Source organism: Cnephaeus nilssonii (assembly GCF_951640355.1).
Source record: "Cnephaeus nilssonii genome assembly, chromosome: 6".
NCBI lineage: Eukaryota > Metazoa > Chordata > Mammalia > Chiroptera > Vespertilionidae > Cnephaeus > Cnephaeus nilssonii.
The window spans coordinates 53,903,364-53,918,470 of NC_137077.1; the positions used below are offsets into that span (position 1 = coordinate 53,903,364).

The 15,107-nt window shown below is 43.3% G+C and overlaps 1 long non-coding RNA gene and 1 pseudogene across 2 annotated transcripts in view; both read left to right on the plus strand.

Moving 5' to 3' along the window:
• LOC307100835 overlaps positions 1-15,107 on the plus strand; it is a 70,711-nt gene that overhangs the window by 30,217 nt on the left and 25,387 nt on the right. The window lies entirely within an intron of this gene.
• Positions 608-2,409, plus strand: LOC307101981 (D-3-phosphoglycerate dehydrogenase-like; annotated as a pseudogene). The gene has a single exon. The product of its transcript is annotated as a D-3-phosphoglycerate dehydrogenase-like (transcript).

Here is a 15,107-nt window from a genome sequence, read left to right on the forward strand (position 1 = left end):
AGCTGCCCAGCATGGATCAGTGGAAGTAAGGAGGGTGTTTGTACATGGAAGGGAATTGCAGCAGTGATGGGAAATTGGTTACTTAAAGGAGGAAAGACTGAATAAGTAAATATATTGAGGATGGTGGGAGCAAGTTTTCTCACTACAGAGAAGGGAACTACAAATATGGAAAGGCAGAAACTCTGATGAACTCTGTGATTTTGGATTGGAATTGGAGGCATTGGTATGAAATCATGGTTTTCAATATAAATCTCTATAATAAAGAGCCAGGGTGTAACACGATTATGACCGAAGCTTGACCAGACCGGAAGTCAGTGCTGCATTGCCATGGCAACCCAGGGCTCACTGCTTCCACTGCAGGCACGGTACCCCAGCACTGACTGACTGCTGAGGGGACTGCGAATCAGGGCCAGAGAGAGGCCTGAAGAGAGAAGCAGGGTCTGATCCGTTGCCTCTGTGGCAGCTTTTGACCAGCACTTGCCTCTATCTTTCTCTCCCAGTGTGGCCAGCAACTACGACTCCATTTCTCTCCAGGACTCCACCAGGGCTGCTGATCAGCCCTGCCTTTCTGATCAGGCCCCGTTGATAGGCCCAGAGACACTGACTGGCATAGAAACTGACCAATCAGAACCAAATATGGGTGAAGTGTGAGGAACCAATGGCTGCCTAGGAGGCAGAGCTTTTGACTCTGACTGGCATAGAAACTGACCAATCAGAACCAAATCTGGGGGCTTAGAGGTGTTTTGGTCCAGGGAGAGCAGTCAATCATGAGGCCGGCTCCAGCAATGGCCTTCGCAAATCTACAGAAAGTGCTCATCAGTGACAGCTTGGACCCTTGCTACAGGAAGATCCTGCAAGATGGAGGGCTGCAGGTGGTGGAGAAGCAGAACCTGAGCAAAGAGGAGCTGATAGCCGAGCTGCAGGACTGCGAAGGCCTTATAGTCTGCTCAGCCACCAAGGTGACCGTGGATGTCATCAACACAGCAGAGAAGCTCCAGGTGGTGGGCAGGGCCGGCACCGGCGTAGACAACGTGGATCTGGAGGCCGCCACATGGAAGGGCATCCTGGTCATGAACACTCCCAATGGGAACAGTCTTAGTGCTGCGGAGCTCACCTGTGGGATGATCATGTGTCTGGCCAGGCAGATTCCCCAGGCCACGGCTTCGATGAAGGATGGCAAATGGGACTAAAAGAAGTTCATGGGAACCAAGTTAAATGGAAAGACCCTGGGAATTCTTGGCCTGGGGAGGATCGGATGCAGTTTTTCGGGATGAAGACTGTAGGGTACAACTCCATCATCTCACCAGAGGTCTTGGCCTTCTTCAGCATTCAGCAGCTGCCCCTGGAGGAGATCTGGCCCCTCTGTGACTTCATCACTGTGCACACCCCTCTCCTGCCCTCCATGACAGGACTGCTGAACGACAGCACCTTCGCCTTGCAGTTGGGAGCAAGAAGGGCGTGGGCGTGGTGAACTGTGCTCGTGGAGGGGTCGTGGACGAGGGTGTCCTGCTCCAGGCCCTGCAGTTGGGGCAGTGTACAGGCGCAGCGCTGGACGTGTTCACGGAAGAGTTGCCTCGGGACCGCACCTTGGTGGACCACGAGAATGTCATCAGCTGCCCCCACCTGGGCGCCAGCACCAAGAAGGCCCAGAGCCGCTGCGGGGAGGAGATCGCTGTCCAGTTTGTGGACATGGTGAAAGGGAGAGCCCTCGCGGGGGTTGTGAATGCCCAGACCCTTTCCAGCGCCTTCTCTCCGCACGCCAAACTTGGATCGGTTTGGCAGAAGCTCTGGGGACTCTGATGCAAGCCTGGGCAGGGTCCCCCAAAGGGACCATCCAGGTGGTAACGCAGGGGTTATCCCTGAAGAATGCCGGGAACTGCCTGAGCGCTGCAGTCATTTTTGGCCTCCTCAAAGACGCTTCTAATCATGCATATGTGAACTTGGTGAACGCCAACGTGCTGGTGAAGGAGGCTGGCCTCAATGTAACAACCTCCCATAACCTCCCATGCGGGGAAGGCCTCCTAAGTGTGGCCCTGGCAGGTGCCCCCTACCAGACTGTGGGCTTTGTCCAGGCCACCACACCTGTGCTGCAGGCACTCAACAGAGCTGCCTTCAGACCAGAAGTGCCTCTCTGCAGGGGTCTGCCCCTGCTCCTGTTCCGGGCTCAGCCCTCTAACCCTGCCATGCTGCCTACCATGATTGGGCTCCTGGCAGAGGCAGGCGTGCAGCTGCTGTACTACCAGACCTTGGTGGTGTCCGATGGGGAGACCCGGCACCTCATGGGCATCTCCTCCCTGCTGCCCAGCCTGGTCACATGCGTGGAAGCAGCATGTAACCGAGGCCTTTCATTTCATTTCTGACCTTGGGGCTCACCAGGACCAGCCTTGGGGGCTTTGTAATCAACATTGAGAGGTCACATTCCCAGGGCTGACACCACTTATGTGGTCTGACCCCTATAATAACCACTTAATAAACAGCCCTCCCCCCCAAAAAAAAAAAAAAAAAAAAAGAACCAAATCTGGGTCAACTGTGAGGAGCCAATGGCTGCCTAGGAGGCAGAGCTTTTGATGCTGACTGGTATAGAAACTGACCAATCAGAACCAAATTGGCCAGCAGAGGAGGGCAGTTGGGGGTGAGATCAGGCTGGCAGGGGAGGGCCGTTGGGGGTGAGATCAGGCCGGCAGGGGAGGGCAGTTGGGGGCAAGATCAGGCCGGCAGGGGAGGGCAGTTGGGGGCGAGATCAGGTTGGCAGGGGAGGGCAGTTAGGGGCAATCAGGCAGGCAGGCAGAGGCAGTTAGGGGCAATCAGGCAGGCAGGTGAGCGGTTAGGAGCCAGCGGTCCCTGTGGGATCGGGCCTAACTGGCAGTTGGACATCCCTCAAGGGGTCCCCGATTGGAGAAGGTGCAGGCTGGGCTGAGGGAACCCTCCCCCTCTGTGCACGAATTTTGTGCACCGGGCCACTAGTAGATAAATAATAATGGATTCAAATGTGTCTACAGACATATATACACAGGCACACACAAGTGCACATTTATACATAGACACACATATAAAATATATGCATATGTTCCCTAGCCTGTTCACTGAAAGGGTCTGGGAAGAAAGTGACACAATAGAAATAGCAACCAGGACACCTAGCAGTCAGATCTTGACTTCTAAATACCAGCCTCCACTAAAAGGAAACAGGGCTACTTGGAGAAATGGTTGATTCCAGGACAAGTGCCGGGAATGTACAAGATGAGCTTGGAACATCTTGTTGAAGCAGAAAGGAAGAAATATCTCTGGAAATTTCCTCTGATACTGCATTTGTGCCAGAGACGATTAGATCCTGTGGGCCAGTCCCCACCAGGCAGCTGCTTCCTGAAACCACTGCTCCAGAAAGGATGGAGGCTGGTCCATAGGAGGCCAGGCTGTAATCAGAAGGGCTGTAGGTAAAAGACCAAAGACTTCCTGAGATCTTTGGGCCTCAGAGGGTAAGCCCCACACACTGTCCAGTTGCTTCTGCAGCAGTGCCATCCCACGTGTTAGGTTTCAGTTTGGGTGAGACCATACCTCATTCTGGTTTATGGGGAAAGACACACAACCAGCCCTATGTGGGGTGAAGAAGGAGCAGCAATGGGAGAGAGGATTCAAGGTGGGCCTGAGGTGGACCTGAGCCAGAGTTTTGGGCTTAGCTTGGGGCAGAATTTGTGGTAAGGGCGGAGGCTGAGCCTCAAGGTATGGCAGCTCAGGAGTTGGGGAAGCAATAGGGATTCTTCAGCCTGCATTTGAACTCGGAAAGCCATGAGAGAGTCCTGTACATAAGATAAAGGGAAACTTGTTTGGGAAACAGCTATAAGACACCAGACGATAGCTACCAAGGACTAACTGTGCAGACAGAGGAGAGTCCAGAGGGCTGGCCTCATTCCTGCTGCAAATGTTTCCCCTCAAGGTCTTGGGGTCACAGCTGCTGAGAATTGTGCTGCTGTCTGGTTTGCCTCCTCCAGAGGGGATGTGATCCATTGTGATAATTGTGAAAACTATAGGTAAAGACGATGAAGGAAATAAAATCAAAAGAAACCCACCTCCTAATGACAACTACTGTTAGCGTTTTAGTGTACATCCTTTTTGTTTCTTCATCCCTCTGTAAACACTTAAAAAATCAAAATGTGATCATATTGTACATAAGAATTTTATGACCATTTTTTTTCATTTAACACTCATATCATTTCTATGCCAATAACGTTTTTCTCTGATAATGTTGATGATCACATATGATTCCATTACATGCGTAAACCATAATTTTTACCTGGATGAACATAAGCGATACTATCACACTGTTGTTTAAGATGCATTTCTTTACTAACAAAAATGGTTAAATATTTTTCACATTTACTTACTAATGATGTTTCTCTTTCTGTGAATTGTACTGAGAGTGGGGAAATTTCCATGTGTTATTTGTCATGTGCATTTTGTTGTGTGTAAGGAATATTAACTTTTTGTCTATTAACTTTGTATGTTCACTTTGGTAGAATAATAATAGTGTGTCTTCCCACCCAGGGCTATTCAGTTCTGCAATACCAATGAATGTCTCCTTAAAAATCACTATATTGTGCAGAAGTACTCAGTACAACCCACAGGGTTTATTGGGAAGTAGGTTTAGGGGCAACACTAAAAACCTTTTCCAAAGCACATTTTTAAAGTAGTTAGGAGAATCTAATGAAAATTTTAACAGTTTTGTACATGTCAAATGGTTAAGAAATACATAAATACTATGGTAAATATGGCATTTCACCTGAGAAAGGCCTGAAATTTACCTATAGAAGTGAGTGCCAGAAGGATTGTAGCTTGTGAATTATTATAAAGTGGAAGGAGGATTGTCTGAAATCAAATGGAATGTGATAACATCACATGTGAATGGGTGTGGCTCATTGCCCAGTTTGACACAGGCTAAACAAACTAGTTAAGCCATCTTTCTTTGCCTTAAATCCTGGGACAAGATCTTCTGACTTTAAAAGTTCTTGGAGGCATGCATTTATAGTAAACTAGGGGCCCAGTGCACGAATTTGTGCACTTTGAAAGAAACTGTGGGCCATGAGGCTGTGTTGGGCACAGGGGTGGGTCTCGGCCCATCCTCTGTGCCCCCGCCCGGCCCCTCCCACTGCAACCGCTCTCTGCCGGCAGCTCCTACATGCTGATGGCGCTGGCCCTGCTCGCACCCACTGACCGCCAGAGCCAGCAGTGGGTGCGAGTGGCAGCTGCTGCCCCATTGCCCCTCAGGAGCAGGGGGAGGTGGAGAAACCCTCAGGGGCGATCGGGGTGGCAACTGCCGTTCACACCACTGAAGGCGCTGAGTGATGGGGACTGGTGCCGTCGGCATCCGCAGGGGGTGTGTGTGTGGTGGGGGGCTGCGCCAGCAGCAGGTGCGAGCGCCGGGTGGGACCACGGTGCGCGCGGGAGCAAAGAATTTTCAGTAACCACCAGAGGCTCGCCCCGTGACAGTGATGACAGTGACTGGCACCCTGCCTTGGTCTGGCAACCCCGCTCACCTGCTCCACCATCCTGCTGCGGCCCACGCCCGCCATGTTCCACGCTCTGCCATATATAGATAGCTGTGTGGACGAAAGGGGCCACATGCTAACCTGACAAGCTCAGGGGAGGCCTGCATGGTGGTCTTGCAAACTGAGAGACCTAAAGTAACCACAAAGGATGGTCTGAAATTAAACTTTAACTAAAAGCAGTTATGGTGGGCAGTCACCTCCTAGGCCAGTATCTTCACTGACAAGGCCAACCTTTACCTTAACTGAGCCTATCTGTCTTTTTGCTTCTATGATAACATACTCTTGAAGTGTCTAGGTAACTTGTAACTTTCCTTTTTCTGGATCCTCAGGGGCACAACCAAATGTGCTGGGCGCCAGGACAGATACCACAAATTCCTTCATTATCATGTTAGTTGTTCCTGCACCCACCTAAGTATGTGTCCATCATTTTATTTTTTATCCAATCCCAAGGTTAACCCCCCCGCCCCCCGCTTTGCTTTCTCCTGCCTCTCTAATCTATCACCAATGAATTTCATGTAACACACCTACGTCTCTTCCTTTGATTGCAATGTATAAATACAGATGTAACCTACCATTCTCCGGAGCATTATCTCAATTCGTTGAGGTTCTGCTTCCCGGCATATGTCAATAGTTTGGCTCAAATAAACTCACAAAAATTCTTTACAGGTTTCAATATTTTGTTTTGTTTTACATTGATAGTTGTTTCTTAGAAATTGAACTTTAATCCAATGCAAAGCTTTTTTCTTCAATTAACTTCTGTGTCACTGCTGGGCATTCTTTTGTGGCTTTCTCATCTGTACTCGTTGCTTTGCCAGACAGTTGAATGGAAGTTGTAGCGATATCTGAACTCACTAAACCAGCCACTAAAAGGAGCCACTTCTGTAGGATTTGGTGATTTCCCATTATGTTCTTTATAGATTTTTTCTCTTTGGTTGTTGGAAAGGTGTTCATGATTGTTGTTTGTATGCATGTGTGCATGCGTGTTCCTACACAGCTGGGTTCAGCTGGGACAGTGTTTCTGGTGGAGGAGCTCATGCATTAGCAAATTGGAAATTCAAACTTTATTCTAAGAATCCTATTGTTACAGAAGACCGGAGAAGAACCAAGCAACACTTAGAGAGATAGAGTTACACTTTATTATTATTACGCGCGGGCTGGGAGAAAACTGTATTTCAAATTCTGGGCCCCAACATGGAGGAATTTTCCCTACTTATATGCTTTTACCTCCTTTGTCTCCCAAATATGGGGTGTTTCCGGCCCCCTTTGCAAGTTCTTAAAGAGCCCCTATGTGCTGGGGCCTTGAGACCTCAACCAAAGGCCTGGCCTGGTGCCAGCACTGATAATTTCGTCCTGGGAAGGTTTAATGGCCTCTCTGAAGTGGGAGTAGTCTTATTTTCCTTATTATTTAAGCAAGCAAGCATTTACAGAAGCCAAATAGCAGGGTTAAAATTTCAAACAGCAGTTTTTATATAAGATGGATGCTTCATTATGATGTATCAACCACGTTGGAATAAATTTACATTTTCAAACCAAGTGTTACAGCAAAATTGTTATTTTTTAAAAAGTGAAATTGTTTTATTTTAAGATGAAGTGTATTTTATATTAATTACAAAATATGTATGAAATTTGTATGTTCATTACAAAAAATACAAAATACAGAATAGTTATGAAGAAAAATAATCTACAATCCCATTAGCAAGAGATAATTATGAAATATTTGGTATATTTCCTTCCAGGTTTTTTAAAATTGATTTCAGAGAGGAACGGAGAGGGAAAGAGAGATAAAACATCAATGATGAGAAAGAACCATTGATCGGCTGCCTTCTGCACGCCCCCACTGGGGGGTCAAGCCCACAACCGGGGCATGTGCCCTTAACCAGAATCAAACCTGGGACCTTTTAGTCCATAGGCCGATGCTTTATCCACTGAGCCAAACCAGCTAGGGCTCCTTCCAGGTTTCTTGATAATGCTTATGTTTACACTAGAGGACCGGTGCATGAATTTGTGCACGGGCGGGGTCTGGCCGGCCTGCCCCTATCAGGGCAATTGGGCCAGGCCAGCCAGGGGGAGGGGCCACAGGCAGTTGGCGGGCCAGCCCTGTCCCCTGGTGGAACTCCCGGTTGAACTCCCAGTTGAGGGGACAATTTGCATATTAGCCTTTTATTATATAGGATAGTTGAGTTCATGCTGTATGTTTACATAGTTGAGTTTTACATTCTGCTTTTTTTTCACTTAACATAAGCAATTTTCTATTTTAATACCTTTATTTATGCCATGATTTTTTAATGCCATGAATGGCTGTGTAATATGTTATTAAGTAAAATAATTTTTAACTACTGTGGGACATTTAGGTGTTTGTCAACGTTTCACTACATGCAAAATGGTTCAGTGAACATTTTTGTTCAAAAGGCATCTTAAGACCTCCACTTATATATTTTGAAAGTATGGATTACAGGAAGTGAAAATGCTAATGCAAATAGTAAAACATAAGGGACCCTGATGAGTTTCTCAAAATACTTTTTAAAGGATTGTCCTAATTTACACTGCCTGTTGAGTTTGATTACACTAGTTTATATCTAATTCACTGGTATGGAGTATTTGCATTAAAAATTTTTTTTACTACTATCATAGGTGAAAAATGATACCTCAGTGTTTAAATTCACATATTCTGAACAGTCTCCAAAAGTTTGTTATTTTTACCTTTTGTTCATGATTTATGTTCTTTTCTGTCTATTCTTCTAAGAGATAGATTATTGACATTATCTTACTTAAAGTTATGAGCTTTTTTTACAAATAAAAGATATTAACCTGTGATGGCCCTTTGTTTCCTCCTAGCCCTTCCCTGACCAGTCAAAGTCCACACCCAAAGGCTACTTGCCAATCAAAACCTCAATTCTGGTTTAAACCATTGGCTCTTTGCTAAATCCCACTGCTGAGCTCTGCCAGAGGATAATTACATCTGGGGGGTCAATGTCACTAAAAGTTCACAGTTGGTGGTTAGCACATCCTGGGGTGCTCATTTCATGTGGTATACTGGTATAAATGTCTAATTACTATGTTGTACATCCGAAACTAAAATAATATTGTATGTCCACTATAGTTTATAAATAATTTTTTTAAAAGTTCACAGTTGGGCATCTCATCTATCCAATACTACTACTCTCTGTCCCCACACAGGTTCCTACCATATTCCCAAACACCTGTTTCACATGTTTGCTCTCCTCCCTTTTTCTCAATTCTTCTCCCCCATTTCCCTTCTCTTTCAGAATATCTTGCCTTCTAATTCACTGAAAAACCAGAGCCATCAGTCTGATCTCTCTGTTTCTTTCCCTGTGTCCTACCAGCTTGTCAGCTCCTCATGCTTATTGGCTTCTCCATGGAAAAAAGTTGACACTCAACCCCTGAGCCACGCTGGGCTGTACCTTGTTTTTTTATATGAAAACAATCTCAAACATCAAGAAAAGCTGCAAATATAGTATAAAAGCTTTTTTTTCTGAATTATTTGAGATAAAGTTGCTAACATGATGCCACATCATCCTTGAATATTTTAGTTGCATTTCCTACCAGCAAGATCATCCTACATAACCACAAGACAGCCATCAATATTAGGATATTAACATTGTTATATTACTACTATCTAATCTGAGATTATACTTAAAATTTGACAATTGTCCCTATAATGTTCTTTGTAAGAAAAGATCCAAATTCAGAAGCACATGTTGTATTTAGTTGTCATGTCTTTATATATTTTTTAAATATATTTTTATTGACTTCAGAGAGAAAGGGAGAAGGAGAGAGAGATAGAAACATCAATGATGAGAGAGAATCATTGATCGGCTGCCTCCTGTACGCCCCACACTAGGGATCGAGCCCACAACCCTGGAATGTGCCCTTCACTGGAATTGAACTCAGGACTCTTCAGTCTGCAGGCTGACGCTCTATCCACTGAGCAAAACCAGCTAGGACTAGTTGTCGTGTCTTTTAATCTCCTTCGATCTGGAACAGTTCCTCAGTCTTTCCTTGACTTTCATGACCCAGATACTTTTGAAGAATACAGACCAGTTATGTGGTAGCATGTCCCTCAATTTGGATGTATTTGCTGTTTCCTCAAGGTTGGACTCAGGCTCTCTTTGGTAGGACTATCACGCAGGTGAAGCTGTGTTCTCATTGCATCCTCTCAGGTGGTGCATAATTTCAATTTGTCCCATCACTGCCAAGGTTCACCTTCATCACCTGATTCAGGTCGTGTTTTCCAAGCTTCTTCACTGTAAAGTTACTTTATTTCCCTCAGTAATTAGTCAGCATTTTGTGGGGAAGGTAACTATGAAACTATGTAAATATTCTATTACCCATTAACTAGTTCATTAATATCAATATAAACTCATGGTTTCCTATTTTATTCAATTGGTTATTTTCTATTAACATTAATATTTCTTTTTTTTATTGTTTAAAGTATTACATGTCTCCTTTTTTCCTGATTGACCCCCCACCCCGCCACTCCCACCCCCAGGGCAAGCACCCACTGCCCCAGTGTCTTTGTCCATTGGTTACGCACATATTTATCTATCCTCTATCTGTTGAAAACCTTGATTTCACACAGATATCTTCCGTTCCAATCCAATATCTCATATTTCTTACTTCCTTCTCAGTTGAGAACTCTGATTTCCACTTTCCTTAGTAGATTTACTTATTTGAGCAAAACCCCTGGATATAACAAATTTCCCACTGCCTCTTTTTCTGTGCATATCCCCATCTCACTTGGGCTCTAACATTCCACACCAGGCAGCTTGCATGGACTCCCTCTTCAACCTTCTTAGGTTCTGACATTTCTTTCTGGCCATTGTGTCTCCTGCCACACACCACCACCTCTACCCAGCATGCAGGCTTACCTGGCTTTAAGACTGAATTATTCAGAAATGGGCTGGTAGAAAAGAGGAAAGATGAACCTTGCTTTAAAAATTATTATTTTGTGCCCGGCCAGTGAGGCTCAGGGGTTGAGCGTCAACCTATGAACTAGGAGGTCACAGTTTGATTTCCAGTCAGACACATGCCCAGGTTGCCGCTTGATCCTCAGTGGGGGTCGTGCAGAAGGCAGCTGATCAATGATTCTCTCTCATCATTGATGTTTCTATCTCTGTCCCTCTCCCTTCTTCTCTGAAATCAATACAAAAATATATTTTTAAAAAAAGTTATTTTTAAAATCACAATTATGTATGCATTTTTATTTTTAAAATTGGAACATGAAAAATAATCAACTGTTATTTGATATGTATTCTAACTTAAAAAATAATTTTATTTTTAAAATTTATCTTAAAAAATAATTTTACATTTATACATACGTTCCTCTCCCCAAAATATATACATTAATCTTTTAAACTGTACTCTCTATTTTAAGAAAAGCTACTGTGCCCTAACCGGTTTGGCTCAGTGGATAGATCATCGGCCTGTGGTGTGAAGGGTCCCAGGTTCGATTCCGGTCAAGGGCATGTACCTTGGTTGCGGACACATACCCAGTAGGGAGTGTGCAGGAGGCAGCTGATCGATGTTTCTCTCTCATTGATGTTTCTAACTCTCTATCCCTCTCCCTTCTTCTCTGTAAAAAATCAATAAAATATATTAAAATAAAAAAGAAAGAAAAGCTACTGTGACAAGAACACCTACAGCTTGATGGAAAGTCTCCTCTTCCTTGAACCTGGTTTAATGGGAACATTAGTCAGAACTCTTGTTTACCAGTGACGGAAATCCAACTCCAAGTGGCTTAGGCAAAAGGAAAATGTATTGGCTCATATAATTGGGAAATGCAAGGTAAAGGGGCATTGGGCACACAGCAAGGACACAAAACAGGTAAGCATCTAGGCCAGCCCTCAGTGCAGCCCCACCCAGAGCAGTGGGAGTAAAAATAGCAGCAGTAGCAAGATACCCACAGATCGGCAATATACAGCCACATGAAAGGAGGATGTGATAAACATCTACCAAGAAGAGATTTTGCAATATCCCACAGAACTAGTTTTTGGTCTGCTGAGTAAGGCTTCCTAGCATTGTGCAATTCTAGGTAGCAGATCGAAGGGTTGGGTTCCCAGCTTTGCCCAGAAGCATTCCTGTGCAAATAGAATGGAGAAACTATGGGTGAAACTCTAAAAGATAATATTTTGTTCAAAGATAAAACATTTAAGGAAGAAAATGCCCAGATAGGTTTAGGACCTTAACCTGTGTATCCAGACACTGTCACTCCATTTCTTGGTTCCACTCTTTCTGTGGTGTCATTCTCAGTCAAGCTCTCCACGTGAGATGGTCAGGATGGGCACTGGTTAGGCCCAAATTTTATTAGCATTGCAAGTTTCCTAATAGTTTCAACGTAAGTCCCAGGATCGACTCTCATTGGTTTGGCTTGGATCAGAAGCCTATCCCTGAACCAATCATTGTGAACAAGGGGTAGAAATTAATATTAAGTTTCTCCTTTTTGTATAGTTAAATTATTTTTCAGCATTAGGCATATTGCTGCTCAGTTAGAAGAATCATTTTCTAGGCTCCCTCAATCAATATGTGGCCTTATGATTAAATTCTGGGTAATGGTATGTTTTTCTCTAAATTTAATAATATTAGGTTTGTCTTTTTATTTTATTTATTAAAACGGTACCACCTGCTAAACTTTTATATAGTCTTTTATGTTTTATTTTCCCTCTAATTTTGAAAATAACTTTTTCATTTTAATTTATCTTTTAATTTCACTTTCTTGGATCTTTATTTTTCAGGGTATTTGCTATTTTAATTTTTGACTTCTTGATTTACTTTATAAATTTTATAATTTCTTAATCTTTTAGTTGTTGGTATTGAGCAATCTTTTATTTTTAATTAATTGTATTTTTTATTGTTAAGCAGTAGTTCTGTTTTTAAAATATTTTCCAGCTTTATTGAGATATAATTGCCATATAACATTGTGTATGTTTAAGGTGTATAATGTGATATTCGTGGATAATGTGAAAGTAAGGTAAATTAGGTAAGTTTGTGTCCTTTGACCGACATCTCCCCATTTCCCCCATTCTCCATCCCCTGGCAACCACTGTTTGTTCTACTTTCTATTTCTATGAGTTTGGCTTTTTTAGATTCCACATATAAATGAGAGAATTCAGTATTTGTCTTTGTCTGACTTATTTCACTTAGCATCATGCCCTGAAGGTCCATCCATGTTTTCATGAATGACAAGATTTCCTTCCCTTTTTTACAGCTAAGTAATATTCCATTTGTATATGTATCTCTCTCTATCTATACATATGTGTGTGTATATATATATATATATATATATATATATATATATATATATTCTCACATTTTCTTTATCCATTCATTCACTGATGGACACTTAGGTTGTTCCCATGTATTGGCCACTATGAAAAATGCTGCAATGTATAATGGGGTAAATATATCTCTACATGATAGTGATTTAATTTTCTTCAGCTATATGCCCAGAAGTTGTCTTGCTGAATCATCTGATAGTTTTATTTTTAATTTCTCGAAGAAACTCCATACTGTTTTCCATAGTGCTGCACCAATTTGCATTCTTACCAACAGTGCACAAGGGTCCCATTTTCTCCACATTTCACTAACACTTGTTTCTTGTCTTCTTTATCATAGCCATTTTAACAGGTGTGGGGTGCTATCTCATTGTGGTTTTGATTTGTATCTCCCTGATGATTAGTGATGTTGAGCACCTTTTCATGTACCTGCTGGCCATTTGTATAGCCTCTTTGGAAAAATGCCTATTCAGGTCCTCTGCTTATTTTTATTTTTATTTTTTAAAAATATATATTTTATTGATTTTTTACAGAGAGGAAGAGAGAGGGATAGAGAGTTAGAAACATCAATGAGAGAGAAACATCGATCAGCTGCCTCTTGCACACCGCCTACTGGGGATGTGCCCGCAACCAAGGTACATGCCCTTGACCGGAATCGAACCTGGGACCCTTGAGTCCGCAGGCCGACGCTCTATCCACTGAGCCAAACCGGTTTCGGCCCTCTGCTTATTTTTAAATTGAATTTTGTTTTTTGCTACTGAGTTGTATGAGTTCCTTATATATTTTGGATATTAACCTCTTATTAGATAGATATATGGTTTGCAAAGATTTTCTCCCATTTTGCAGGTTGCCTTTTCATTTTGTTAATGATTTCTTTTGCTGTGTAGAAGCTTTTCAGTTTGATGTTTTAGTTTGTTTATTTTTGTTTTTGTTTCTTTTGGTGTCATATCCAAAAAATTGTTATTGAGACCGATGTCAAGGAGCTTTTTCCCTATGTTTTTGTCTTAGACTTTTCAGGCTTCAATTTAAGGTCAAGCAATGGTCTGGCGCGCATTATCCTGGTTTTATGTTATCCTGATTTCATGTCATTCTGGTTTTGTAGTTGAAGGTTAGCAAATTTCCTGAAGCTGGAGTGTCTGAAGGTTAGAGTCTGCTTCTTTTGAAGTTAGTTCCTGGAATATGCCATTTTTCTATAAGTTACATTGTAGTCAGAGTCAGCAAGCAGAGGTTGATCTCTGTCAGCTGACTTCTTGTGGCTAGTCTGTTCTTAGCTGGGATAAGAACTAAAAACTGCTAGTTCCCTATAACGTTCTGAATACATGCTGTTAGCAATTGAATTGTTAGTTCTCATTATTTCTATAATGACAGGGCTGCCAATTTCTTCTGCTATCTGGGTTAGTATTATTGATTACTATAGCAGTATAAAGCTATACAGCCCATTACACTATGTTTACCAGACTTCTGTTTATTCCAAATAGAAACCCTGTCTGCCCTAGATGGTTTGGCTCAGTGGATAGAGCGTCATCCTGTGGGCCAATGGGACCTGGGTTCGATTCCAGTCAAGGGCATGTACCTTGGTTGCAGGGTCCTCCCCAGCCCAGGCCCTGAAGAAGGAATTGATTTCTTAGACAGGGTCTCTATTTTTGTTTTGTTTTGTTTTGTTTTGTTTTGTTTTGTTTTGTTTTGTTAATCCTCACCCAAGGATATTTTTCCATTGATTTTTAGAAAGAGTGGAAGAGAGAAGACAGAGAGAAACACTGATGTGAAAGAAACACATCGACTGGTTGCCTCCTGCATATGCCCGACCAGGGCACGGTCCGAGGAGGAGCCTGCAAGCAAGGTATGTGCCCTTGACTGGATTCAAGCCCGGGACCCTTTGGTCTGCAGGCTGACGCTCTAGGGATGTTTTTATGATATTAGAAAGAGGAAGGGAGAGAGAGAGAGAGAGAGAGAGAGAGAGAGAGAGAGAGAGAGAGAGAAACATTGATCAGCTGCTTCCTGCACACCCCCTTCTGGAATTGAGCCCCAAACCCAGGCATGTGCCCTGACCGGGAATTGAACTGGTGATCTCTTGGTGCACAGAACAATGTTAAATCCTAGGAGCCACACTGGCAAGGCCAATTTGCTACTCTTTATTTTTATTTTATTTTTTATTGATTCTAGAGAGGAAGGGAGAAGGAGAGAGAGATAGAAACATCAATGATGAGAGAGAATCATTGATCGGCTGCCTCCTGCACATCCCATATTGGTTGACCGAGCCCGCAAGCTGGGCATC